This window comes from Protopterus annectens, chromosome 4.part1 (assembly GCF_019279795.1).
Source record: "Protopterus annectens isolate FY-2018-M chromosome 4.part1, PAN1.0, whole genome shotgun sequence".
Lineage (NCBI taxonomy): Eukaryota > Metazoa > Chordata > Ceratodontiformes > Protopteridae > Protopterus > Protopterus annectens.
The window spans coordinates 32,920,051-32,947,620 of record NC_056734.1 but is presented as its reverse complement, the minus strand read 5'-3'; positions in this window follow the sequence as shown (position 1 = coordinate 32,947,620).

Here is a 27,570-nt window from a genome sequence, read left to right as displayed (position 1 = left end):
GCTATCTGCTTTACTGGGTGATTTCACTTCTCCGGCTGTATTTGTAGGATGGTGACATCATCAGTCTTTCCAAAGAGGAATGTACCTCTTTTAGTGTGTTTTCCTAGTCTCCAAAAAGGGAACTCCTTTCAAAGACAATTGTACACATACACACACTCACTGTTTGCAGGACTGAAACCCCTACCTATGTTATGATATTATAGGGAGACGCATTAACACGGCACACTATTTGCTTTGCTGGCTAGTATTCCTTCTCCTGCTGTATTTGTAGGATGGTGACATCATCAGACTTTCCAAAGAGGAATGTACCTCTTTTAGTGAGTTTTCCCGTACCTCTTTTAGTGAGTTTTCCCAGTCTCCAAAAAGGGGAGACCTCTCAAAGGAAACCACACACATACACAACCACTGTTTGCAGGATTCAAACCCATGCCTAACTATGTTATGATACTAAAGAGAGAAGCATCAACACGGCATGCTATTTGTTTTATTGGCTGGTTTCTCTTCTCCTGCTGTATTTGTAGGATGGTGACATCATCAGACTTTCCAAAGAGGAATGTGCCTCTTTTAGTGAGTTTTCCCAGTCTCCAAAAAGGGAACTCCTTTCAAAGACAATTGCACGCATACACACACCACCCCAGTAGATGGCCTTGTCACATACATACATATGTGACCTACGATCTGAGAAGCAGCGGCACAACCTGTCAATGGAAACAAATGTATTCATGTAGTATGCAGGCTTCACAACTATGTACTGATTGAGGGGACATGTACACATATATATTTGCCACGCAGATACCTGATGTGTGCAATGCACTTACTGTTGTAATCATACTATGTCATACCATAGTAAAAGCAAAACCCATACCGCATTGACCAACAGTGACACACACACAGTCAGCATTTTCAGGATTCAAGCCCTTAACTAGCTATGTTATGATATTAGAGAGCGATGCATTAACACGGCATACTATCTACTTGACTGGGTGATTTCACTTCTCCGGCTGTATTTGTAGTATGGTGACATCATCAGTCTTTCCAAAGAGGAATGTACCTCTTTTAGTGAGTTTTCCCAGTCTCCAAAAATGGAATTCCTTTCAAAGACAATTGCACACAGACACATACCACCCCAGTGGACGGCCTTGTCACATACACACATATGTGACCTACGATCTGAGAAGCAGTGGCACAACCTGTCAATGGAAACAAATGTATTCATGTAGTATGCAGGCTTCACACCTATGTACTGATTGAGGGGACATGTACACATATATATTTTCCATGCAGACACCTGATGTGTGCAATGCACTTACTGTTGTAATCATACTATGTCATACCATAGTAAAAGCAAAACCCATACCACATTGACCAGCAGTGACACACACACTGTCAGCATTTGCAGGATTTAAACCCCTACTTAGTTATGTTATGATATTAGAGAGCGATGCATCAACATGGCACGCCATTTTCCTTTACTGGGTGATTTTACTTCTCCGGCTGTATTTGTAGGATGTTGACATCATCAGTCTTTCCAAAGAGGAATGTACCTCTTTTAGTGTGTTTTCCCAGTCTCCAAAAAGGGAACTCCTTTCAAAGACAATTGCATGCATACACACACCACCCCAGTAGACGGCCTTGTCACATACATACATATGTGACCTATGATCTGAGAAGCAGCGGCACAACCTGTCAATGGAAACAAATGTATTCATGTAGTATGCAGGCTTCACACCTATGTACTGATTGAGGGGGCATGTACACATATATACTTGCCACGCAGATACCTGATGTGTGCAATGCACTTACTGTTGTAATCATACTATGTCATACCATAGTAAAAGCAAAACCCATACTGCATTGACCAACACTAACACAGTCAGCATTTGCAGGATTCAAACCCCTACCTAGCTATGTTATGATATTAGAAAGCGATGCATTAACACGGCGCGCTATCTGCTGTACAGGGTAATTTCACTTCTCCAGCTGTATTTGTAGGATGGTGACATCATCAGTCTTTCCAAAGAGGAATGTACCTCTTTTAGTGTGTTTTCCCAGTCTCCAAAAATGGAACTCCTTTCAAAGACAATTGCACACATACACACACCACCCCAGTGAATGGCCTGGTCACATACATACATATGTGACCTACGATCTGAGAAGCAGCGGCACAACCTGTCAATGGAAATAAATGTATTCATGTAGTATGCAGGCTTTACACCTATGTACTGATTGAGGGGACATGTACACATATATATTTGCCAGGCAGATACCTGATGTGTGCAATGCACTTACTGGGGGACACTATAGCAGTGTAGCAATAATAGCAAGATGTCAACAAGGAAGTGTTCCTTGTAGGTATATCTGAGCAGACATTATGCATCAAAGCTGTGATTGTCAATGCAGCATGCCACTGTTAGGCCTGGTATGTATTGTCCACCCATGTGCCCTTGGCTGAAGTGTAATGTGTTGCCAGCATGGTAGTGAGTGGACCGTACATCGTGATGTGTGCAGTACAGATTAGCATGTATACATCTGTGAACATGGTGGAGTGCGCACTGTCTGCATGTAGTATGCGTGCATAGTGGACACATGGGACGTGTGGCATACCCTGTCGTACCATTGTTAACATCTCATGAGTATCTTTCAATGGCCAGTATGCATTCTACTACAGTTATGTACTAACATGAGTAGACATGTGTATGATATGGGTTGACACTATGTTGTGGGTGATACCGTTAATATCTGTCAATGATTTGCGATCTGGTAGTATACACAACCTCAACAGCATGACTATAAGCAATCATTGGATGGTGTCCTGACAAATAACACACAGTAGTAGGGAACCCAGTAACAATTGGATCCTTCCGGTGCTACACTACAACACTAACCAGTGGTAATGACCGCCACCCCTTCCTGTGACCACACCTGTTTGACATATAGCCCCCTTAGGTACATGCAGACACACTAGGGATGTGTCCATCCAAATCTGGAAATGCATGGATTGGCCTACAATGCATTCCTGGATGGGACACATATCCTACACAAGGGTATCATACAGACAGATACCAGTTGTCTGATACATGCTGTATAGCAGTAAGCCGACTATGGCATAGTCATCCTCATGTACTATACATACTATCCTATCAGTACCACACAGGTGGTAGCCCTCAACATATATGTTGGGTACCAATGTGTACATACAGCCTCATGTTATGTTATGTGTCCCTTGGTATCCACATATCCATAGGTACTGTGGAGTCCCAGATGTATCTCAAGACATTAGAGGCCTGAATGCGTATCCACAAGGCAGTCGTACACCTATAAAGACAGTCGTCTTTGTTGTGTATGTGATGTCTGACTTATATACCCCAGGCATATACCCTCACTCTACTCTTAAGTAACTGTCATGGTGTGTGTGCCACAGATGACCTTAGCCGCAGAACACGACAGTGGACGGCCTTGTCACATACATACATATGTGTCCTATGATCTGAGAAGCAGCGGCACAACCTGTCAATGGAAACAAATGTATTCATGTAGTATGCAGGCTTCCCACCTATGTACTGATTGAGGGGACATGTACAAATATATTTGCCACGCAGATACCTGATGTGTGCAATGCATTTACTATTGTAATCATACTATGTCATAACATAGTAAAAGCAAAACCCATACCGCATTGACCAACAGTGACATACACACAGTCAGCATTTGAAGGATTCAAACCCCTACTTAGTTATGTTATGATATTAGAGAGTGATGCATTAACCCGGCATGCTATTTCCTTTACTGGGTGATTTTACTTCTCCGGCTGTATTTGTAGGATGTTGACATCATCAGTCTTTCCAAAGAGGAATGTACCTCTTTTAGTGTGTTTTCCCAGTCTCCAAAAAGGGAACTCCTTTCAAAGACAATTGCACGCATACACACACCACCCCAGTAGACGGCCTTGTCACATACATACATATGTGACCTACGATCTGAGAAGCAGCGGCACAACCTGTCAATGGAAACAAATGTATTCATGTAGTATGCAGGCTTCACACCTATGTACTGATTGAGGGGACATGTACACATATATATTTGCCACGCAGATACCTGATGTGTGCAATGCACTTACTGTTGTAATCATACTATGTCATACCATAGTAAAAGCAAAACCCATACCGCATTGACCAACAGTGACACACACACAGTCAGCATTTGCAGGATTCAAGCCCTTAACTAGCTATGTTATGATATTAGAGAGCGATGCATTAACACGGCATACTATCTACTTGACTGGGTGATTTCACTTCGGCTGTATTTGTAGTATGGTGACATCAGCAGTCTTTCCAAAGAGGAATGTACCTCTTTTAGTGAGTTTTCCCAGTCTCCAAAAATGGAATTCCTTTCAAAGACAATTGCACACAGACACATACCACCCCAGTGGACGGCCTTGTCAGATACATACATATGTGACCTACGATCTGAGAAGCAGCAGCACAACCTGTCAATGGAAACAAATGTATTCATGTAGTATGCAGGCTTCACACCTATGTACTGATTGATGGGACATGTACACATATATATTTGCCACGCAGATACCTGATGTGTGCAATGCACTTACTGTTGTAATCATACTATGTCACACCATAGTAAAAGCAAAACCCATACTGCATTGACCAACACTAACACAGTCAGCATTTGCAGGATTCGAACCCCTACCTAGGTATGTAACAATAATAGAGAACTATGCATTAGCACGGTGTGCTATCTGCTTTACTGGGTGATTTCACTTCTCTGGCTGTATTTGTAGGATGGTGACATCATCAGTCTTTCCAAAGAGGAATGTACCTCTTTTAGTGTGTTTCCTAGTCTCCAAAGGGAACTCCTTTCAAAGACAATTGTACACATACACACACCTCACTGTTTGCAGGACTGAAACCCCTACCTATGTTATGATATTATAGGGAGACGCATTAACGGCACACCATTTGCTTTGCTGGCTAGTATTCCTTCTCCTGCTGTATTTGTAGGATGGTGACATCATCAGACTTTCCAAAGAGGAATGTACCTCTTTTAGTGAGTTTTCCCGTACCTCTTTTAGTGAGTTTTCCCAGTCTCCAAAGGGAGACCTCTCAAAGGAAACCACACATACACAACCACTGTTTTCAGGATTCAAACCCATGCCTAACTATGTTATGATACTAAAGAGAGAAGCATCAACACGGCATGCTATTTGTTTTATTGGCTGGTTTCTCTTCTCCTGCTGTATTTGTAGGATGGTGACATCATCAGACTTTCCAAAGAGGAATGTGCCTCTTTTAGTGAGTTTTCCCAGTCTCCAAAAAGGGAACTCCTTTCAAAGACAATTGCACGCATACACACACCACCCCAGTAGACGGCCTTGTCACAGGACTCTCCTCAGTATGGAGGATAGCGATATCTGTGCACTAACAGATGCCTGGCTCAGGCTCACTTATGCACACCAGCACTACCAGGTTATGTTTCATACCATGCTGTCTGACAACAAGCCTTGGAACAGACAACACAACTAGGGGGAGTATCCATATACATCACAGATACACACACCTCCGGGTTAGTAGCACTGCACAAAGCATTACAGACCATACATATAAAACTACCATTGTGCAATACTGCCTTTCAGTTTGTTGCCTGCTACAGAATGCACTCCCAAACTCAGGAACCACACTCGGTTTCGTGGGAACTATGAAGAATATGAAGGTCTCCACAAACACCATTATATTGTGTGACTTCATATACACAAATATTGACTGTGGATACTACTCAAGCCCTGACACCCTCACCCAACAGTTGCTACAATTTGTAGACTCATATGCTATGGCACAAACAGTCACCACAGCCACAAGGGGGAATACATATTGGACCTGATCATCACCAACATGGGGACTCTATCTTCCACACCAGCGATATACCCCTCATTGGTAAGATCAGAACATACATGTATCTCACTGGACATACATATACCCTCCACACACCCATCCTGGGTAATCTTGGTGAACATCTCATGACCCAATGTCTCACTTCACGGCAGCAAGGTGGTATCCTTCAGAGACCCTGAGACAGTGGCAAATATGGCTCACACTGCTGCATCCTTTACATACCACATTCTATGGACACCTAGTGGACTGCATGGATTGTGCTATCCCAAATAACAACAGGACTCACTACTCCAATGGCAAGGGACCTGTCTGGTAGACCCCAGCCATTAATAAGCTGTAGAACGTCAGGAGGAAGCTACTACATGATAGAGCACAATCCCAGACTGGGAAGGCATCTGTGATCTGTACTAGCAGATAGCTATGATCACTCATGAACTTTTCTAAGGGCCGCTTCTACCGGACAATTGCAACAGACATGTAGGACTATCACACAGCCTTCTTCAGTTATGTCAGGAACCTGGGTGGACACTCCCTGATATGCTGTGAGTTACTGCATACTGACTAAACCTACCCTAAACCCACTGGCATTGCCATCATCCTGGCAAACAGGTTCAGTGCAGATGTCTCCCACCCATCCCCCCTAAGGAGCAACTATCCATCCCAACAGAGTATAACCTCCCTGACATCACACAGTAACAGGTGAGTGCTGCCATCCCCAAAGCATACATCACAGTATCAATGTGACCAGACAGTGTCCCGGCCTGCATCTTACATGAGCATCACGACAGACGTAACCTCACATTACATCACTGCTCAATATCGGAGTTACCACAGGATATGTACCCAAGGAATGGTGTACAGCAACAGTGGTCCCGCTCCACATAGTTGGTGTCACAACAGACCACAGACAATATTGCCCTATAAGCCTAAGTAGCCTGTTCTGAAAAGCTATGGAGTGTATTGTCATGGCACTCATACACATAGACATCGGGAACCTATGGACACTGTGTCCTACCCATTTCAGCGTTGTTGTGGGCAGATCTTGCCTCTTGAACCTGTTTGTATTCTTTAAACATTTAACAGGTCCATCGACATAGGGACGGCTGTCCACACAGCCTACATGAACCTTGCAAAACCCTTCAACACAATAACCCACTGGGCCATTATGCATAGGCTCACCAGCATCGATATGGACACATATCTCACACGTTGGATTGATACCTGGATCAGGGATAGCACCCACATGGTCAGAATTGCAGGTGCCACATCTGACTATACACCAGTTACATGTGGCATCCCACACGGCTTGGTCCTGGGACCTCTCTTGTTCAGTATATATTTGTCTGATGTACAGGCTACCACAGGGGGAATATGGCTGAACATGTTTGCACTTGACTGCAAACTGGGTGCCATGATCAACTCTCCAGCTGCCACATGCATACTCAAACTGGGTCTCAAAGAGATGGATGACTGGTGCCTGAGCCATGGCCTACAGCTAAATGCCATTAGTTGCATAGTCATCCCCTTTGGGAATAACAGCACGCCCACACATTACCACATAGGTAGTACTCCATTACATACGGTAGGAGTTGTTAGGGGTTTGGGGACATGACTTGTTTGTACTGTCGCCTTTGACATTCATGTTGCCAAAGTGGTTGGACACACCTTCTATGTGGGCCACCTTATCCCATATGGTTTCACATCCAGATCGAGTGAGGTCATTGTGCCTCTATATTCATCACATCCATGCTTGATTACAATGCCACATTTGGGGTGTATCTTACCCGACACCAGCAGCAACTGTACTGGCCATGGAAGTTCCTCACCAAGCAGATCTAGGGACTCACACAGATGCCCTGCACAGTTCAGATGCAGTAACTCCAGCTCTACTCAGTTACTTACCACCTACTCAGATATGATGTGTGCCTGTTGTTTACAGATATACCCAACCCAGAATTACTGGACATGCTCCACCTCAGGATATCCGACTCCCTTGGAGCTACACACTCCAGGGATGTATACCTCAGCACAGATGTTAATAGGACATTGTGGAGGGACAGATTCTTATCCCAGAGACTTCACTCACTCCAGAATGTAATCCCAGTTTCACATAGGCAGAGCCACCCACTGACACCTACTGGAGACATCTTGATGACTGTATGGGTGATCGTATGTTTACCCCTGGGATATCTTCTGTGTCCCTGCTAGACAGAGGCACACTAGTCTAAACGTACATGGGCTATCTTGTGTGACCTACTAATCACACACACAGTGTAGTAATTTGACAGGGTTGCGAATGCCAAACACACTCTGGCTAGGCTTGTACATGCCCTAGGGCAGATAGCCTAGTATCGACCTCTGAACCTATGCTAATGTTCAAGATGCACAATGTTTATTGCTGATACTGTTTGCAGGACTTTATCATCTTTGCTTTACCAGTTCCTATGAACAACTTCGGTATCTGCAGAACATATTTGATTATGACAGGGTTCCACTATATTATAGATGTGTCTGTTGTCATATAACTGTGTGCACAGGGTGGATTGCTGTATAGTTACAGGTTCCTGAGTTAACACATACAACTGCCAGATATGCGTGGCCCACTGCTGTACTCAGACATGACCTAAGTGTGTGAGCATGCCCAGTTCTGCCATTCCGTGCTTTGTTGCCTGACATTTGTCTCATTTATTCAAGTGTGTGAGCATGCCCAGTGTGACCCTTCAGTATGTTGCTATCTGAGGTCCACTACATTTGTTGATGTGTGCGAACATGACCGATATTAACATTTATACTGTGTGTGTTGGAAGTCAGGTTCTGTTCTCACTGCAGGACTCACCTTTGTGTCATAACTTGACAAGGATTATGCTGTGCCTGCAGGGTTTCCATGAAATACTTTGCATAGACTTATCAACATTCCTTCATACAGGCTTGTCACTGCAATACTATCATGGTTTAGTGGTTCAGTATTTTGGCTATAGTGCACAGTATGCTGGGTTCGAGACCCATCACTGCTTTATATTTTCATACTGAGCAGACCAGACTGCTTAAGGGCCAGTTAAGCAAATATGAGCATGTTGGCTTTTGTTAAGCTATGCCCTACTTAGACCAGGCTTGTCCGACATTGCTCAGTATTCACCAACATTGCTGGACATTGCCCAATATTACTGAACATTGACCATAGTTGTGCTAGTTGGTGTGTGCGATTTTGTTTGCATATACTACATGGTGGTAAATGCTGTTTAGCACTGCTTTATATTGCTTAACACATGGCAATCATGCCTTAGGTGGTGCTGCAGGGCTGCCTAAGTCGGATGCACATACTATACTCCCTGTACATGTTTGAAAGCAGGTAGTGTCAACTTAGGCATCCCTTTTACTATATGTGCGAGTTGGAGAGAGGTATCATTTCCAGAGTTCCTACTGAGCCAGTGTATGTGCTATGGTTTGCCTCTTTGCCAAGGCCAAAGCATACTGGGCATGCCTCCTTCTGCCTACTGGGGCAGGCTCAGGTTGTTCCTCCTCAAAGTCGCGCTCTGCCTGTGATGGCCTTGGCAATGGTGGGGGGCTGTTTGGCCCAGGCCTATGCTGGCCTGCTGCAGCTGTTTTTGCAGGATTATATTATGTAGCATAGCACATACCATGACAATTTGGGTACATGTAAAGTAGAATCCAAAACCAAACGCAGAAACCAAAAACAAGCCGTGAATGACCCAAGGCAGTCAAAAAAGAAAATTTATTTAAAGCGCTTTTCGTCAGCACATATGAGCTGACTTCTTCAGAAACAAAAACCACTGGCAGCATAGCCGTTATAAAGGCTAAACATCCATTTACGTCATATACAATTAATTCAATTAGTACAATTTAAAATAATGTGAGTTTTAAAAAACTTTTTAAAGCCCCAATGACCGTAAGTGGTGGCAAACATCACATCCCTATGAATATGTAAACAGCACAAATGCATAAGTCAATTCGACATTAATACAAAGTCAGTGTAATAATTTTACAACATTTAAATAAGTAGTTTAGCATACAATAATAGTGAAATTTTAACAATTTATAACCCTAGTTATATTATACTGTTAGTTCATGGTTTGAAGCTTACATAAGTCATTGTATATGAGGTTAAAGCATCAAAGACCCCAAAGTTATTCTAAATTACATAAAGCGTGTTCATAATTAAACAGTTTATAAAAAGTAATTTAAAAATGTATAAATATTTATGTTTAGTATAATTGTGATTGTATAGCAGTAAATAGATATAATAATGTGTATGATAATAATAGTATATTTACAAAAGAAAACTAACATTTTCAAAACATATGTGTTGTGTATATCCATGTTTTTATTGTTTTAGTGTTGTCCATACTATAAACACAATATTTAAGTTCCAAGTGTCCAATCCAACATGTCACAGGTACTCTCAGCTTCCCATAAGGACATAAAATAATTATATGTATGGTGTTACCATAATGTAAAATACTTAAAAAGTATATGTATTTCCTAAATGACACATATACTTAATAAAAGTTTTAGTAGATTAAGTTATTTATAGTGAGTTAGACATACCTAGTGTCGTAAATATCATAATTAATAATTTATGAATTTGTAATAACGTTAGTTAAAAATAACAAAAGTCGTAAAGTTATACACAAAAACTAGTACCATAAAAAATAAAATAAAATAACAAAACCTTCATCTCTTCAAGCTGTTCAATTTTAATAGACTTCCTATTGAACAAGACTCATTTAGTCCTGGGAAGCTATATGCATTCAAGTTCACCTGCCATTTCAATTCCAATTCCTCCAGTTCAAATTTCTAGGACCCCCTCTCGGGTCAATTTTTACATGGTCAATTACCATAAATCTAAAACAATGGTCTGGGTAGGCCGTCGTGTGTTTAGCAAGTGCGTTCTCAAGTTTCCCTTTTCTAATGGCATACAGGTGTTCGTACATCCTTTCACGTAGTATTCTTTCGGTTTTACCGATGTAAAATGCTAGACAGGATGTACACCTGGATAAGTAGGTAATGTAGGTAGTATTACAATCAAATTTATTCCTTAACTTAAATTTTTGTCCATTCAGGCTGAAAGAATTGCCCTCCTGGACGTGTTTACAATAGTTACAGTTCTGACATTTATACATGCCAGGACATCTCACTGTAGGTATGTCATGCTTTTCCAACAGGGTTTTGATGTTAAACCCTTTCCTGTAAACTATCATAGGATGGTCCCCTAATTTTTCATATAATTCAGGTTGTATTTTAAACAAGTCCCAATTTTTCTTCAATATAGATGAACACAAGGTGCTTGTTGTACTGAAGGTGATAATAAATTTAACAGTAGATAGATCACTATTAAATCGGCCACTATTTAGTACATTGCTCACTGTCCGGTCACACTGGTTCTTTTCAGCCAGATTGGCAACATTATCGTCAATAGGGTTTTTAATGTTAGTCTTCAGAAGTGGTAAGTACACATTATTGTATCTTTTGTCCATTACCTCCTGAACTATCGGGTCAAGAAAAGTTACTGGGTAACCTCTATGTATAAACATTTCCCATATATAGGCACATTCCTTTATAAAATCCTCATCCAGGCTGACCATTCTGGAAGCTCTTACCAGCTGCCCCTTCACAACAGATTTCTTCTGGTGGTGAGGGTGACAGCTGGTATAGTGGAGGAAAGTGTTAGAATATGTAGATTTTTTAAAGATGTTTGCAGTAAACACATTTAAGTTGTAATTTTTGCTTAGGTGGATATCAAGATAGTCAATAAAATCACAGTGGAACATGTAAGTAAATTGCAGGAACTTAGTGGTGTGATTAAAGTATTCAATAACTTGATGACTGGCACTTTCACTACCTTTAAATAAGATAAAAATATCATCCAGAAACCTTGTGTAAAATAAAAAGGACTCGAAAAACACATTGCCTTTAAAGACAAATTCCGATTCCCAATAAGCCATTACCAAGTTTGCTACACTTCCCCCACAAGGTGAGCCCATAGCAACACCTATTTTTTGCAAAAAGAATTCATTACAATGGAAAAAGTAATTATTTGTTAGTACTACGTCTAAGAAACATAAAGCTCCTACCAGGGAAATTGATTTAGTATCTGTTCTTTTGGATAACTTAATCTACTAAAACTTTTATTAAGTATATGTGTCATTTAGGAACTACATATACTTTTTAAGTATTTTACATTATGGTAACACCATACATATAATTATTTTATGTCCTTATGGGAAGCTGAGTGTACCTGTAACATGTTGGATTGGACACTTGGAACTTAAATATTGTGTTTATAGTATGGACAACACTAAAACAATAAAAACATGGATATACACAACACATATGTTTTGAAAATGTTAGTTTTCTTTTTTAAATATACTATTATTATACACATTATTATATCTATTTACTGCTATACAATCACAATTATACTAAACATAAATATTTATACATTTTTTAAATTACTTTTTATAAACTGTGTTTAATTATGAACACGCTTTATGTAATTTAGAATAACTTTGGGGCCTTTGATGCTTTAACCTCATATACAATGACTTACGTAAGCTTCAAACCATGAACTAACAGTATAATATAACTAGGGTTATAATTTGTTAAAATTTCACTATTATTGTATGCTAAACTACTTATTTAAATGTTGTAAAATTATTACACTGACTTTGTATTAATAAGTCGACTTGACTTATGCATTTGTGCTGTTTACATGTTCATAGGGATGTGATGTTTGCCACCACTTACGGTCATTGGGGCTTTAAAATGTTTTTTAAAACTCACATTATTTTAAATTGTACTAATTGAATTAATTGTATGACGTAAATGGATGTTTAGCCTTTATAACGGCTATGCTCCCAGTGGTTTTTGTTTCTGAAGAAGCCAGCTCACATGTGCTGACGAAAAGCGCTTTAAATAAATTTTCTTTTTTGACTGCCTTCGGTTGTTCACGGCTTGTTTTTGGTTTCTGTATTTGGGTACATGTAGTTGGTGAGTACTGCAAGGCTCTACTAGATGTGTCCAGGCACCGGAACTGTGACTTGAGCAGCCCAAACACATGCTCTATTACATTACGTGTTTGTGCGTGTGCCTCATTATGGCATTCCTGTTCAGATGTGTGTGTGTTTCTGATGGGTGTCATCAGCCACGGCTCCAGTGTATAGCCAGCATCCCCCACTAGGTGACCATGTTGGATGTCCCCATTGGCAAATGTCTGGTACAGCAGCGTCAAATGCCAGATATGGGAATCATGGTAGCTTCCAGGGCAGCCTGCACACACATTCAGTATTATGCCCTGGGCATCACACATGACCTGGCAGTTGATGGAGGGGAAGCCCTTGCGGTTGAAATAGACCCTACCCTGCTCGCCGGCTGGTGCTTTGATGCGTATGTGTGTGCAGTCTATTGCACCCACTACCTCAGGGTATTCCGCTATTTGCTGGAAGAGACGCATATTGCTGGCCAATACCTCACGGGAACTGAGGAAATATACATGATCACCGACATGCCTTGACATGGCATTCAGGAACTGGTGTAGTACCCTGGATTCTGATGCATGTGATATCCCCATCATATCACCAGTTGGTCTCTCGAAGGTTCCTGTTGCTAATATTCTTAGGCCAACACATACCTTGGTTTCCACTGGGATGGCTTCCCCTCTGTTGGTTCTGTTAGTGAGGCATGGCCTGCACAGCTCAACAATTTGCTGCAGGAGGTCTCTGTTCACTCTATAGCGCTCCACTATTTCCAGCTCATGTAACCCCTGGTAGGTTACCCTGGGCCTGTACACTCTTCTCTGTCTCCTCACTGTGGGTTGTCCAGCAGCATTTCCATTGTCACCACCCTCAGCATGTTGCATATGTCGCCTTATAACAGCAATGGCATCCCCTAACATTTCTTTGTCTCAGTAAAGCTTTTTCAGTTTTCACTTCTATTAGCTTACTGCAGCGTCTCTTGTGAGAAACATACTGGACTGTTGTTTGCAGAGTTTTAAGTGCTAGGCTGGGCTAGTGTACTGCCTGTGTAATTGCCTGATTCTGATTGTTTTCACCTGCTAGCTCTGCTAGTACTCCCTGGTAGATTCCTAGTATTTGTTGTGCTTCTTTTTTCCTTTCTGTTTCCTCGGGGGGGGGGCGCGCACACAAGCGCAAACACGTGCACAGCAGCTAACACGTGCACACACATGCTTACACGGACTAACACTTGCTTATTCGGGTTAAAACATGTGCACACCAACGCTTACAACTCTTTAAACAGCCTTATACATGCTTACTCCGGCTTAAATGCGCGCACTCATGCTTACACGCACGCACTCTGTTTTACTTGGGTTTACACGCGCGTGCACACGAGCGCATACCCACTCAGCAAAAAACTTTGGCATTATCCACGGCATGCACCTTCCATTTCTTGCCTTTCCCTAGCCTACCTGTTGACACACCTCTTTCCATGATGTGTAAATGGCAGCTGACACATGCCACTCTGCTCTAATGAGCTTCACTTCTTTCATACATACCCCCCTTATGATGTCACCTATCTTCTACTCTGTTACTCCCCATATCCTACTCCTACACTCCACTGACTGTGCTCATTTGCTATGTAAACTTGGGATTCACTATCTTAACGCTCATTTACATAGGATTGCCTACTAATGCTTGGTTACATGTCTTAGACTGAGCTTTCCCCCTTAGCAACCTCTACTCGGTGGCCATGTTGTCTTCAGCCTGCCATTCCCTTGCATCGTACATTAACAATTTCAATAAAATCCACATTTGTGGGTTTTAATTTTTAGTATTCTGGGTTTTAGAGTGCAGCCACGTTTGCGCGGCTCTGCGCTATGCTTAAACATTGGTAATCGATGAAAAAAATATATATATTTTTGTTTTCATATTGCATCAGGAAACATTTCACATGGCCGTATATTTGGCCATTGGCATGCTTCCTGCACTGGATGCAACCTTTATTTGGAGCTGTCACGGCTCCGTTTTGCTATTTGCAGAATGGTACTCAGTTGTCAAATGAGTACATTTCTGCAAATAACACTGCTCTTACTCAGACATGTTTGGGTTTCCTAAATCACAAATCTACCTCATTTGCATGCCTTTCGCCTGCAATTGAGGTAATTTGCATATCCCAGCCCTGTCCGTGTAAGAGCCGTTTTAGGAGCTCTCTTACACGCCCCTACAGGCTGTTCCTGGATTGCTCGTCGGACATGATGGCTGGATGGAGTCTTACTCTACTCTAAGCCTCCGTGCAAGCCTTCGTGAATCTGGCCCAACATGTAAACAATACTGCAGAATCCTTACAGACTTGGGGAAAAGAATACCCCAACCTAATAAGCTGAGTTAACCATAAATGAGCTTGATGGCCTGTGGAAAAAAACTGTTCTTACATCTGTTGTTTTGGTGCATATTACTCTATAGCGCCTAGCTGATGATAATAGTTCAAAAATATGGTGGCCTGGATGTGAAGGGTAGTGTTGATGATCTTCCCTGCCCTTTACATTTTTTTTTTAGAGGAAAATTTATATTTTTTTTAATGATGTTAATCATGATTTCCTTTGTGCATATTTAGACTTACAGATTAGATTTAATCTAAACTGGATAATACAAGAATAGCAATTTTATCCTGGGATTAAATATGACAAAAAAGGATAGACATATCACACATAATACTGCAAGACATTGGAATAAGCTGCCTTTCCATATTAAAAAGTAAGTGAATAATAAGTACATTTAAGAATTCTTGACAATTGGGTAGGGGGTCAGGCATTTAATATGAACTTGAAGGAGTCAATTTTTTTGAATGCCCTTCAGGAGTCAGTTTTGCTTTCAGTAAATAAAATATAATGTGAAATAAGACAAACTGCTTCTCAGTTTAGGACTAAAAAATAAATGATAATAATAAGCTTGGTTTCTTTTGGAGAACTCCTGAATAAGACTCTCTTCAGACTTCCAAACTCATTCAGAAAGTTGTATGTCAAGGAAATTCATTGCTATAAAGAGAAACATGAATCTGTCTTGTAAAGAACATGCATTTAATGAAGTTTACCATGGATGCAGTACATCTTCCAATCAGAAACATGGCCTTGATTAACTGGGCACAGTAATATCAGTAAAGACATAATACTGGCTTAATTTAGATTGTGAAATAGTACTGGGCAAAGGCAACTTAATATTGTTTTAACTGCTATGGAACATTACTTAAATTCATTTTGGAAAGTAATACAATAATTTCAAGTTTTCAGACCATAGGATTAACATAGCACAACTTGCTGCTTTGACCTGCCCTCTGCATTCTCAGGGAATATTAAGAAGGCATTCTCCTTCTAATGGGCAACACATGCAGTACAATACTTAGGAACTGTTCTTTCTCCCTCTCTAGAGTTGACTGATGCACTTACTTAAAACATGCTACACAACTAATTGATCATACTCTTGGGAACATCTGACTTTATAAATGGTGCCAAAATTGTTAGCTGTTGGAGCTGTTCATTCTTTTAGATGTTTCACATTATTAACCTCTACTATTCAAATGATACAATTCATGACCTTTAAAATGTTGCAGTACTCATCTTTCCACCTAAAGGCAAATTAAGCTCTTTTTAAAATTACAAATGAGTCTCATTATTCTTCTTAGCTTCAAACCTGCTTGAGCACACAGTGTTCTCTCAGCTCATCAACTTCTTTAATTCTTCTGGGATGTAATGTGATAAGGAGCATAGCTGCAAACCAGAGTCCTATACATGCTAACTTTGTGCATACTTACTTACTAATGCTAAATGAAGAAGTCTTGAAAAAGGCAGGTTGGCTGGTGGCACATTTATGGATTCTCACATACACACACACACACGCACAAACACACACACACACACACACACACACACGCGCGTGTGTGTGTGTGTGTGTGTGTGTGTGTGTGTGTGTTTATGCATGTGTGACTATCTCGGACATGATCCTGCACACACAAAATCATGCCAAAATTTGGATCCCAGCAAACCCTCCCCTTTCCATACCTCACTTCCTCCCTTCTCCTTTCACTTGTTAACCCTTTCTCACCCACTCTCTCTGTAAAGCTTGCCTTTCCTACCTAACCTTCTTAACCCCCAGCTTCCATTACCTGCTCAACTACCCCTTCCTTCCCCTTAAAGATGTCCCATGACAAATTAGTCTGTTCCAAACATCATTTATCAATGCAACAAGTCCTCTGGTGTCTGACAAACAATTTTCCTTATTGTTCACTGTGGATTTATCTTGGAAAACATGTCATGGGGCATAACAGATAAAATATGCAAAGATTTTTGAAAAAAAAATATTTGCAATACTATTTAGTGCATGTTTTTATAGAAATCACTTCTGTACACCATGAAGTATGTTCTCTCATGTAGAACATTAACTAGATATTGTCATATCAATGTCTGGCATTTCTTAGTCAATCCTGCCCTGCCCTACTTAATTACAGTCAGTAAAGCTTAGCAAAACAGTTGACATACCAATACAGGCTTATCCTAGAATATCCTTCCCAGCAGTATGACAGTAAAGAATCTGCCTGAATTTTCTGCTTTCTTTAAACCAAAATACAATTTGTTTTCTGTTACATGCTGTGACAAACCAAAATGCTGCCAGCCCAGCTAGTTGGAATTTTGTAAATAATTATATGTCACTTGAAAATATTAAAATGATTTATATAGAAATGCGACACTGCCAGTGGCCACAGTGGTGCAGTGGTTAGTGTTGTCACCTCACAGCGAGAGATTCTCCAGTTCAATCTTCATCTAGGGTGCCTTCTGTGTGGGGTCTGTATGCCCTCCCTGTGGTTGCATGGGTTTTCTTCGGGTGCTCTGGTTCATAGGTTCATAGGTTCATAGGTTCATACTAGGCTATCTGCCCTAGGGCATTTATAAGCCTAGCCAGAGTGTGTGTGGCTTTCACCACGCCTTAGAATGAGAATACTATACCCATTAGTTTGCTGTGCCTCTGTCCAGCAGTGATACAGAGATGATTCCCGGGGTAAACCTACGATCTCCCATCCACTCGTCAAGATTTCTCTTGAACAGAGTCAGTGTGAGGCTCTGCCTCACATGGACTGGGATTCTGTTCCATAGTGTAGGGAGTCTCTGGGTGATGAATATGTCCCTCCAGCACGTCCTATTTATATCCGTGTTGAGGTTTAAGTCTCTTGCTCGTGGCTCTGGTGGATTTGGATTTTTTGAGGTGGAGCATGTCCATTAATTCTGGGTTGGACATGGCCTTGTATGTCAGGCACAGATCACCTCTGAGCAGACGGTATGCGACTGAATAGAGCTGGAGTTTCTTCAGTCAGGCATCGTATGACATATGTTTGAGCCCCTTTATCCTTTTGTTGAGGAACTTTTGGGGTCTTTCCAACTGCTGCAGGTGTCGGGTAAGGTACATTCTGAATGGGGCGTTGTACTCAATCATTGGTCTGATAAGTGAAGAGTACAGGGAAGTACAATGACCTCTCCTGATCTGGATGTGAATCCCTTCATGATCAGGTGGGCAATGTAGAAGGTCTTCCTAACCACTTTGGCAATGTGAGTGTCAAAAGAGAGGTTACTGTCAACTTGGGTCCCCAGGTCCCTGATAACTTCTTCCGTGTTTAATGGATTACCACCTATGTGGTAATTAGGGGTTACCTTGTTTTTCCCAAAGGGTATGACTATACATTTTTTAGCATTTAGCTTAAGGCCATGGCTCTGGCACCAGTTATCCATTTCTATGAGACATTTCTGGAGGATGTCTGTGTCTGATGGAGTGTCAATTATGGTGCCCAGTTTGCAGTCATCTGCAAATTTTGTCAGCCACAATCCCCCTATGTTTGCCTGCACTTCAGAAAAATAAATGCCGAACATGAGGGGGCCCAGGACTGAGCCCTGTGGGACACCGCTCGTGACAGACTTAGAGTCTGACATGGCACCAGCAACTCTAACCCTGTGTGTTCTGTCCTTGAGCCAGTTTGCAACCCATCTTGTGACATATGGGTTTACATCTAAGCTGGTGAGCTTTTCTATGATGCCCGAGTTGGGTATTGTGTCGAACGCTTTTGCTAGGTCAAGGTAGGCTGTGCGAACTGCCTTACCCTCATCAATGGCCTTAGTGACTGTTTCGAAAAAGTCGACCAAGTTCAAGAGGCAGGATCTGCCCTTCACAAAGCCAAATTGGGTAGGATCCAGTGTCTGTAGGTCCCCAATATCTTTATTTATGAGTTCCATTATGATCCTCTCCATAGCTTTGCAGACAGGGCTCGTCAAGCTTATGGGGTGGTAATTTCCAGGGTCCGTAGAAGCACCGCCTTTGTGGAGTGGGACCATAGTTGGCGTACACCATTCTTTGGGTACATATCCTGTAGTAAGGCTAAGATTAAACAGCAGCCTTATGTGTGGGTTTAGTTCCTCATTGAGTTTGTGTAGCACACAGCCGGGGACACCGTCCGGTCCCATTGATGCTGTGTTTTTCCACCCACATCCCAAAGACATGCTGTAGGTGGATTGGACACTCAAAATTTGCCCTAGGAGTGAGTGCATGTGTGTGTGCCTTCTGTGGAATGTTGGGCATCAGGTTGGCAACGCGACACCGTAAAACTCCACTGCCAATCATGAATGGGCAGGTGATCCGCTGTGGCAACCCCTAACTGGGGAAAGCCAAAAGAAGAAGAATATGATCCATAGGCTTGTCTTACAAATGTAAGAGAACTATATGTTATGTGTATATTAAACCACTGGTGCAGAAGTGTGGATTGAACTGTATGTTATGTACTGAGCTTCAAGAATGCAACCACAGTGTACCCTACTGGAACAGAACAGAAGTGTATATAAACTATATTGATAGTAGAAGTTGGAACGTACAGAGTTAACTTGCAAAACCTCAAGAAATTAAGTTAAATGTGTTTTTAGATGTGCTATAAAAAAGTTAGTTTCATTGCAGCAAGCAAACACAATGTCTAGAGCTATGGGTTTTCCTATTGTCTTGAAACAGAAATAATTACTAGTTTTCAAATGTAAAGTGTTTTATATTGCTCTGTTACTTCCTAGTAGCTGCACATCTGAGAGATAAGTATTTTTGATACAAAGATGTTGGTTTCTGTTAGCCTGGGAACAGAAGACAGGTGACAAAGATTGATGTAATCCAGCTGACCCAGCAGTAATGTTTTGATATTACTTTGGGAACTCTGTCAGAGATTGTGCATTTTGTATTTGTCTTTGGACCTGGAAATACCCTCTCATCAGCACTTGCATTGCTAATAGTAAGTAACCAGGGTACAGTAATCTATCTTAGATATAGATAAGAATATAGTAAAGATTAATGTAGGTGTTTTCTGTATTTATTTAAGACTGTCCTGCAATGTTGTTTTAAAATATTTCTTGTAATTCTGAACTCTGTAGTCACTTTGTTGAGTTGTTGGAATATTGTCTTGTCCTTTTATTATTTATTATTAAATATATTTAAACCTTTTAATTGTGGCTGGTTTGTTTAGAGATATTTAAGCTCTTAGCGTACTTGCATATGTATTTGCTGGCACTGTACAGGCCATTCCTAAATAGCCTTGGAAGTATTGGTCACACTTACCATTTGGATAATAGTGACATTACACAGTAAGATTGGACACTCTTTGGCAAGGGCCTTAATAGTAGCTGATAAGTAAAGGTGGATGGTCGTAGGTGGTACTACCTTATAGTCTGGGCATGAGGAGGCATAGCTAGTAAACCTGTATCAGCCTTTCCCAGGTGTGTGTGTGTTTGTATATAAATCATATCTCAAAGAGTGTGTGTGTGTGTGTGTGTGTGTGTGTGTGTGTGTGTGTGTGTGTGTGTGTGTGTGTGTGTGTGTGTGTGTGTGTGTGTGTGTGTGTCAGCTACTTAGGCAGGGACATGAAGCACTGGTTGGACAGAGAGGGTGCTGGAGGTCTTAGCTTAGCCACTCGGCTGAGATCTTAACCCTACAGCTGTGCCAGTGGGTAGTCTTATTGGGGATCTGGAGAAAGAGAAAGAAACCAGCCCCCGACTGACTGTGATCTTTGTGTGCTCTTAAGGGAAATTGTACTTTACTGTGTGTGCACTTGTCATCCTCCCAATGTGTACATCCCTCACTGGTGCTAGTGGTGGGGACTGAGGTTCCTTGATTACTGGGCCAGTGCAGGCATGTTACATATTAATTGTTTGACAGTGGTGGGCTACCCACATCACATATTAATTGATTGATAGTGCTGAGTTATCCACATCACATATTAATTGGCTTGTAGTGGTGTGGATATTGAATTCCTGTAGCCAGTGTACAGTGGTCACTGCAGGTGTTTGTACTCTAAGTCAGCCATACAGTGAACATTTGGAGTTTATATCACAATTGTTTTATTTTTTTGTTAGCTTAGTTAGTCAGGGAGAGCAGGCAAGTATGTCAGCAGAGGAGTATGGCAAACTGACAAGGAGACAGTTGGTTGAGATGTACCAGGCTACAGGACTGGTGCATGCCATCCTGACTAAAGCAGACATGATTGCAGCTTTAGTCACAGCTGCATCAGAGAATAATAACCAGGAGGACAATCATACTGGCCATAGAGATGTACAACTCTCAAAAAATGGGCAGCTCAACCTTTCCACAGAGGACTTAAAAATCCGTCTGGAGTTAGAGACTTCAATTGGGGGCCAAACATTTGGAACTAGAAGCAGCAGAGAGACTGAGACACCTGGAGGCTGAGGAGAATGAGAGCCAAAGGCAACATGAAAATGAGATGCTGACTCTTTGCCAGAGTCATGGAGGTGATGGGGAAGGGAGTAACTGAACCCCAGAAGCAACAAAGGTCAGTAAATTTCTTCCACAATTTACAGAGGGTGATAATTTTGATAGTTTCAATCATGTGTTTTAGAGGGTATGTAAACAGTATAATGTTGACCAAGGGCTCTGGATACAGTCCCTGACCCCCTTACTCCATGGTAAAACTGTAAATGTTCTTTCCAAACTGTCTGAAACTGACTGTTTAAATTATAATGCTGTAAAGAACTGTGTGTTAGAATTTTTTAAGTTAACACCTGAAGCTTATAGGAAAAGGTTTCATGAGCATAGATGTAAAGAGGATGAAAGTGTGTGTGAATATGTTGATGAACTAAGCACTTATTTACATAGGTGGCTGAGTGGATTTCAGGTCACCACTTCTGAAGGACTGGCAGACCTTTTGTTAAGGGAACAAGCCCTTAGCACTTTGCCTGAGGACAAGAGAATCTGGTTAGCTGATAGACAATGAATACACTACTGTAGATGAGTTGGGGAAGAAGGGAGACCTTTACCTAGGAAGTAGGGCATCACTGCACAGGAAAGAGACACCCAGTGCTGCTCATAGGTCTAAAAGAACCCATTGTGGGCAGCCCAGACTGCCCCAATACTCTGCAGTAGCAGGGGAAGCCGCTAGTCCAGTTACACATCAAGGATCAAGGCTTAAATGTTTTAAATGCAATCAGTGGGGCCATGTATCATATAGATTTCCATGGAGGCAAGGTGGGGAACAAAAGGTGGGAGAGCCAGTAAGTGGGAATGACAAAATACCAACAGTAGGTTATCTTCAGACAACAAGGGTACCAAACTACCACAAGAAGTTGTATCTTATTTTAGTGAATGGGAAAGAGGCCATGGCTAAGAGAGACACAGCCTCTGACCTAACCATTATGAAGCCTGCAATGGTTACAGAGGAGCGCTACCTGCTTGGGTAGTCTACTCCAGTCACAGGTTTAGGAGAGACCCCATTGCAAATACCTTTGACTAGGTTTCACATTGAATGAGAAGGTGGAAAAGGAAGCCAGCAAGTAGGTGTATTTGAGGATATCCCTGCAGATGTCCTGATAGGGGAAGATTTTGATAATGTAGTACCATGTGTGCATGCAGTTACATGCAGTCTCACTTTGAAACAAGCATGTGGGTCTGGTAGCTTGGGGAAGACCAAGACAGACCGCACACTTGTAGCCAGGACTGGTGTGGTGGTTACTTGAGGGAGGGAGCTACCTTGTAGCAGTGAGACTAAATTTGAACCACAGCTGCTTGTGGGTACTGATGTTCCCTTGGACAGAGTGACTGCAAGGGCAGAGGTGAGTAGTAGTACCCAGACTGACAGTGAGGCACTGCTGTCAGAGAATACCAGACTTCCTGTGGAAGGGGAGCTGGGAAGGGTTACAAACAGAGAGTTGAGACAGGCTCAGTTCTCAGACCCTACATTACAGGGCCTGAGGGAAGTAGCTAGTGAGGTACCTGATTCTCAAGGGAAGGGGGGATCTGTATACTGGGACAAAGGGTTACTTTATAGAGAGTGGACCCCGGAGGGAGGGCTAGAGGGTGAGAGAATACAGTAGTTTGGTTGGTAGTGCCCAGAGTCTACAGTCTGGCAATTCTAGCTATAGCCCATGATATTCCCTTTGCAGGTCATATGGGCATAAAACATACAAAGAGACATATTATGCAGAACTTCTATTGGCCTGGGATTTCCAAAGATGCAAAAGGGTATGGCAGGACCTGTGAACAGTGCCAAATGGTAGGCAAGACATGAGACAAGGTGAAAACTCCTTTGATGCCTTTGCCTGTGATTGAGAATCCATTTCAGAGGGTAGCTATGGATACTATGGGGTCTCTGAGTGCCACAAGTTCCACAACGAAAAAGTATATCTTAGTGGTAGTAGATTAGCTACTAGATATCCTAAAGCAGTGACTCTGTCCTCCATTGAGGCAGAAAAGGTGGCAAATGCTTTGTTAGAGATTTTCAGCAGGGTAGGTTTCCCAGAAGAAATACTGATTGACAGATGTGCCAATTTCATGTCAGACCTACTGCCTTGTCTGTGGAAGTACTGTGAGGTGAAGAACCTAAACACCATCCCCTACCACCCCCAGAATAATGGTCTTGTTGAGAGGTTAAACTCTACACTCAAGTCCATGGTCCAGGCATTTGCAGACCAGTTTAAGAGTAGACAACTATTTGCCCCATCTGTTGTTTGCTTACAGAGAGGTTGCCCAGGAATGGTCCTAGTGGTTAGGATTGAGGATCCTTGATTGCTGGACCAATGCAGGGGTGTCACACATGCATTTATTTTGGACATGTTCCAATGGTACATTTTTTTTTCAATTTTACATTTCCCAACAACATTATAAAATAAGTAGGCTTTGCTTCCTTCAGAAGCCCATCTATACAGGTGTCTCTGTATGATCTAAAGCCATATATACAGCCCATCTATACAGGTGTCTCTGTATGATCTAAAGCCATGTACAAAGCAGATATCTACAGTTGTACTTTACCAGAGTCAGATTTGTACATCTCTCTTTCTCAGTAGTTTGTTGTAACTAAGCTGAGCTGCAAGATTAGGCAACTTTATAACTTTATGTCATTGTCAGTATTAATTTAATTTGCTTGATATTTACCAAAATATGAAGTTTATTTATAATCTGTTGAATTATTTTATTGGTTTGTTATTAAAGGGAGCTTAATAGAAGGCTTAATCATTTGCAAGAGGAATTAGACTGGAAAGTTTTCATGTCAAAGTGAAGATAGTTAATGAAACCCTTAAAGCAAACTGGCCCCAAAATAGAGCTTTAAATGACATTTGTGATTTTGTTTGTGTGGATAACTTAGTAAACTGTCAGCAAAGCATCTCAAGGAAAAAAAAAACATGTAGAAAAACTGCCTGAGGTATAAAACTTTTTTAAGCTAAGAAAAAAAAATAACAAGAGATCTGGCTAGCCACTTTGTAATAACCAACACAGAAATTGAGCACTTCCATCACTCTACATATAACTTCATCAGAATAATAAAATGCAATTACCATCCACTACATAATCATGGAAATAAATAATGCATCATAAATTTAAAGAGTTCTTATCACTTAAATTTTCTAGAAGAACTATATTTCAGTAAACATTTACTAAATAAACATTCAAAATTATAAACGTGTTTATAAAAACATCATCAATAATCAACCTCGTAAAAGCATTATAAAATCTGTCAACTCATATAAGACTAGTTATATTTTAACAGTCCCTTAATGCTTGTGTCCTCAGTTAGTCAAAGTAAGATGCAAGCATTCAGCCTGAGTTTCCAGAGACATAGGGATCCTACAGTCCCTAGAACCAAACCAGTTTGGACTTATAAAATGTAAAATATGTCTGCTAATCATAACTGATTTATTTGAAAGTCACTGAAGCATAGCGTAAATAAGGATAAATATGTGCACGCTGCTTAATATGATTTAGCTAAGGCTTTTGTTACTATTCTCGTCTCTGGAATTATCAGTAACACTCGTCAATTTCTATAAAAATATCTGCAGGACCTAAAGGATCGCCAAACGGCTATTTTACTCAATCAGAACTAATGGAACACTATTCTCTAAAAGACTTATCAGTGGTTTACCAGGAATCTATGCTGGTACTATTTCTATTTGGCATCTACTTCTCTTGCTATTCATGCTCCTAGATGATTGGAATCTTGGAACTACCACTAACTTTCTGAAGATATTCAGATCTACCTAGACTAGACAGCCTAGCTCAAGCAAACTTGTGTTAGGACTATGGTTTAAAATATCTTGCCAAAAATGTAGCATTGCACAGCATGAGAAACAGATACTATCACACATTTGCCATATTACCGATATCCCTACTTAATATAAGACATTTTATTTGAAAGCTAGGCAGGTTCATTAGCAATGAATTCTTCATTTGCTACCACATATCTTCAATCAATAGGAAAACTTTTTATGTTGTCCTTCTTTTTGTTAAAGGCATCTTTCATTGGGCCTGTACTAGAATATAACACAGCATTAGCCTCCCATGTTTTCCATATGAGTTCCTACTGTGTGATCTGTGCTTGGCCTATCAAGCTGTAACTACCCATTCCTGATTGAGCAATAGCTTAAACATAAACAGAAACATAAACTGATGGAAACACAAATACAAGATAAAGGAACCTAACTCTATACTGCACAATAAATAGGGCTAGCTGGCATGACAGATAACTCTCCCAAAGAATTCCCCACCTCTGGAGCAACTCATACTTTATGTAAAACAAACATGCTCCCCACAATCATTAAACCAAACTTAGACAAACAGAGAGGAAAATGATGAGTTTTCTCTGTTTAAGTTTGGTTCTTGTTGACATGGGATAATAGCTCAGTGGATGTACTAGTGTGATTACAGTGACTAGTCTTTAAAAAGACTAACTGGGCTATTGTCTTGTAACAACCTATGAACTTATGAACCCATATGGTGGAAGTGATAGTGGCATGTATTCATATGTGTTTGGTGTGTTTTTTTTTTTTTTTTTGCATTTGAGAATAAGAATAATTTCACCTTTCTTCCCCTGTGTTGGAACTGTTGAAATTAAAGGGCTTGATGAGTACAGCCTGAAAATGATATCAGAATAATGAGATAAAAATTCCACTTTAGTCTGTTGGTAATAAATGCTGGAAAATAATGGAATAGATATTCCCCAGGATTCACTTATCATCCGTGTAAGACTAGATTAGTCTTACACGGAAGAGCCAGTCCAAGAGTAAGATGGCAGCGAGCCATGCATATTAATGAGGGTGCGCTGCCTCAACTCTAAGGTTAACATGGAGCATGCACGAGTGAAGGGGGCATGTTGGACTGCCGAGCAGTCCAAAAATCCATGCCCCTGTAAGTCTGATACTCGGGAAATGTCTACTTACATGAGCGTGTCCACTCAAATGTGTACATACCCAACACTACACTCCCCCACAATCTAAACCCCTGTACAATTAAAAATGTAAAAATTTTTTTTATTATTTCCGATATAGCTGCCCGTATTTGCGCATATTTCCATGGGTTTGCCCATTGCTTAGCTACAGTTAGCAGTTTAGACACCGAAGAGGATAATAAGAAACTTATATGCAAATGAAACAAAACAGCAGTAGCGTGGTGGTAGAGCCCTCACACAAAGAGGAGGCATTCCTGGTTCGAGTCCCACCACTTCCACTTCCCCCTCTATTTTCTGTTGGAAATCTGTATATAAAAATAATTCCTGACATTTATTATTTAAATTTTTGTAAAAAGCATTGAAATGGCCTATGTAGTAGTAGTGAACGAATTTTATATATGTATATATATATATATATATATATATATATATATATATATATATATATATATATATATATATATATATATGTAAGAAGGTGAAATGGTTATGCATACTGATGGATGCATGAGTAACGTATCTTAAGCAATGTAAAGCACTGCTAAGCAAAGTTTACCAGTATTAAGCATATTTAAATGTAATTGCTTGTAGCTGAGCACTGCGTTAATTAGCGCAATAGCTTTGCACGGAGCTGGGCATCGTGCAAACTAGTGCAAACAGAACATGTTTGCGCATAGCTGCGCACCGCGCTATCCAGCACAACGTTGGGCAATGTCGAGCAACGTAGAGCACCGTAGAGCAATGTAGAGCACCATAGAGCAATGTAGAGCAACTTAGAGCAACGTCGGGCAAAGTTGAGTAAAGTCGGCTAAACACAGCCACACCTCCTAGCCGACATCTGGCCAGTAGTAAAATAAAAAGCAATGACAGGGCTCAAACCCCGGATACTGTGCACCATAATCACAGTACTGAACCACTAAGCCATGACAGCATTTCACAACCATGCACTTTCAACACA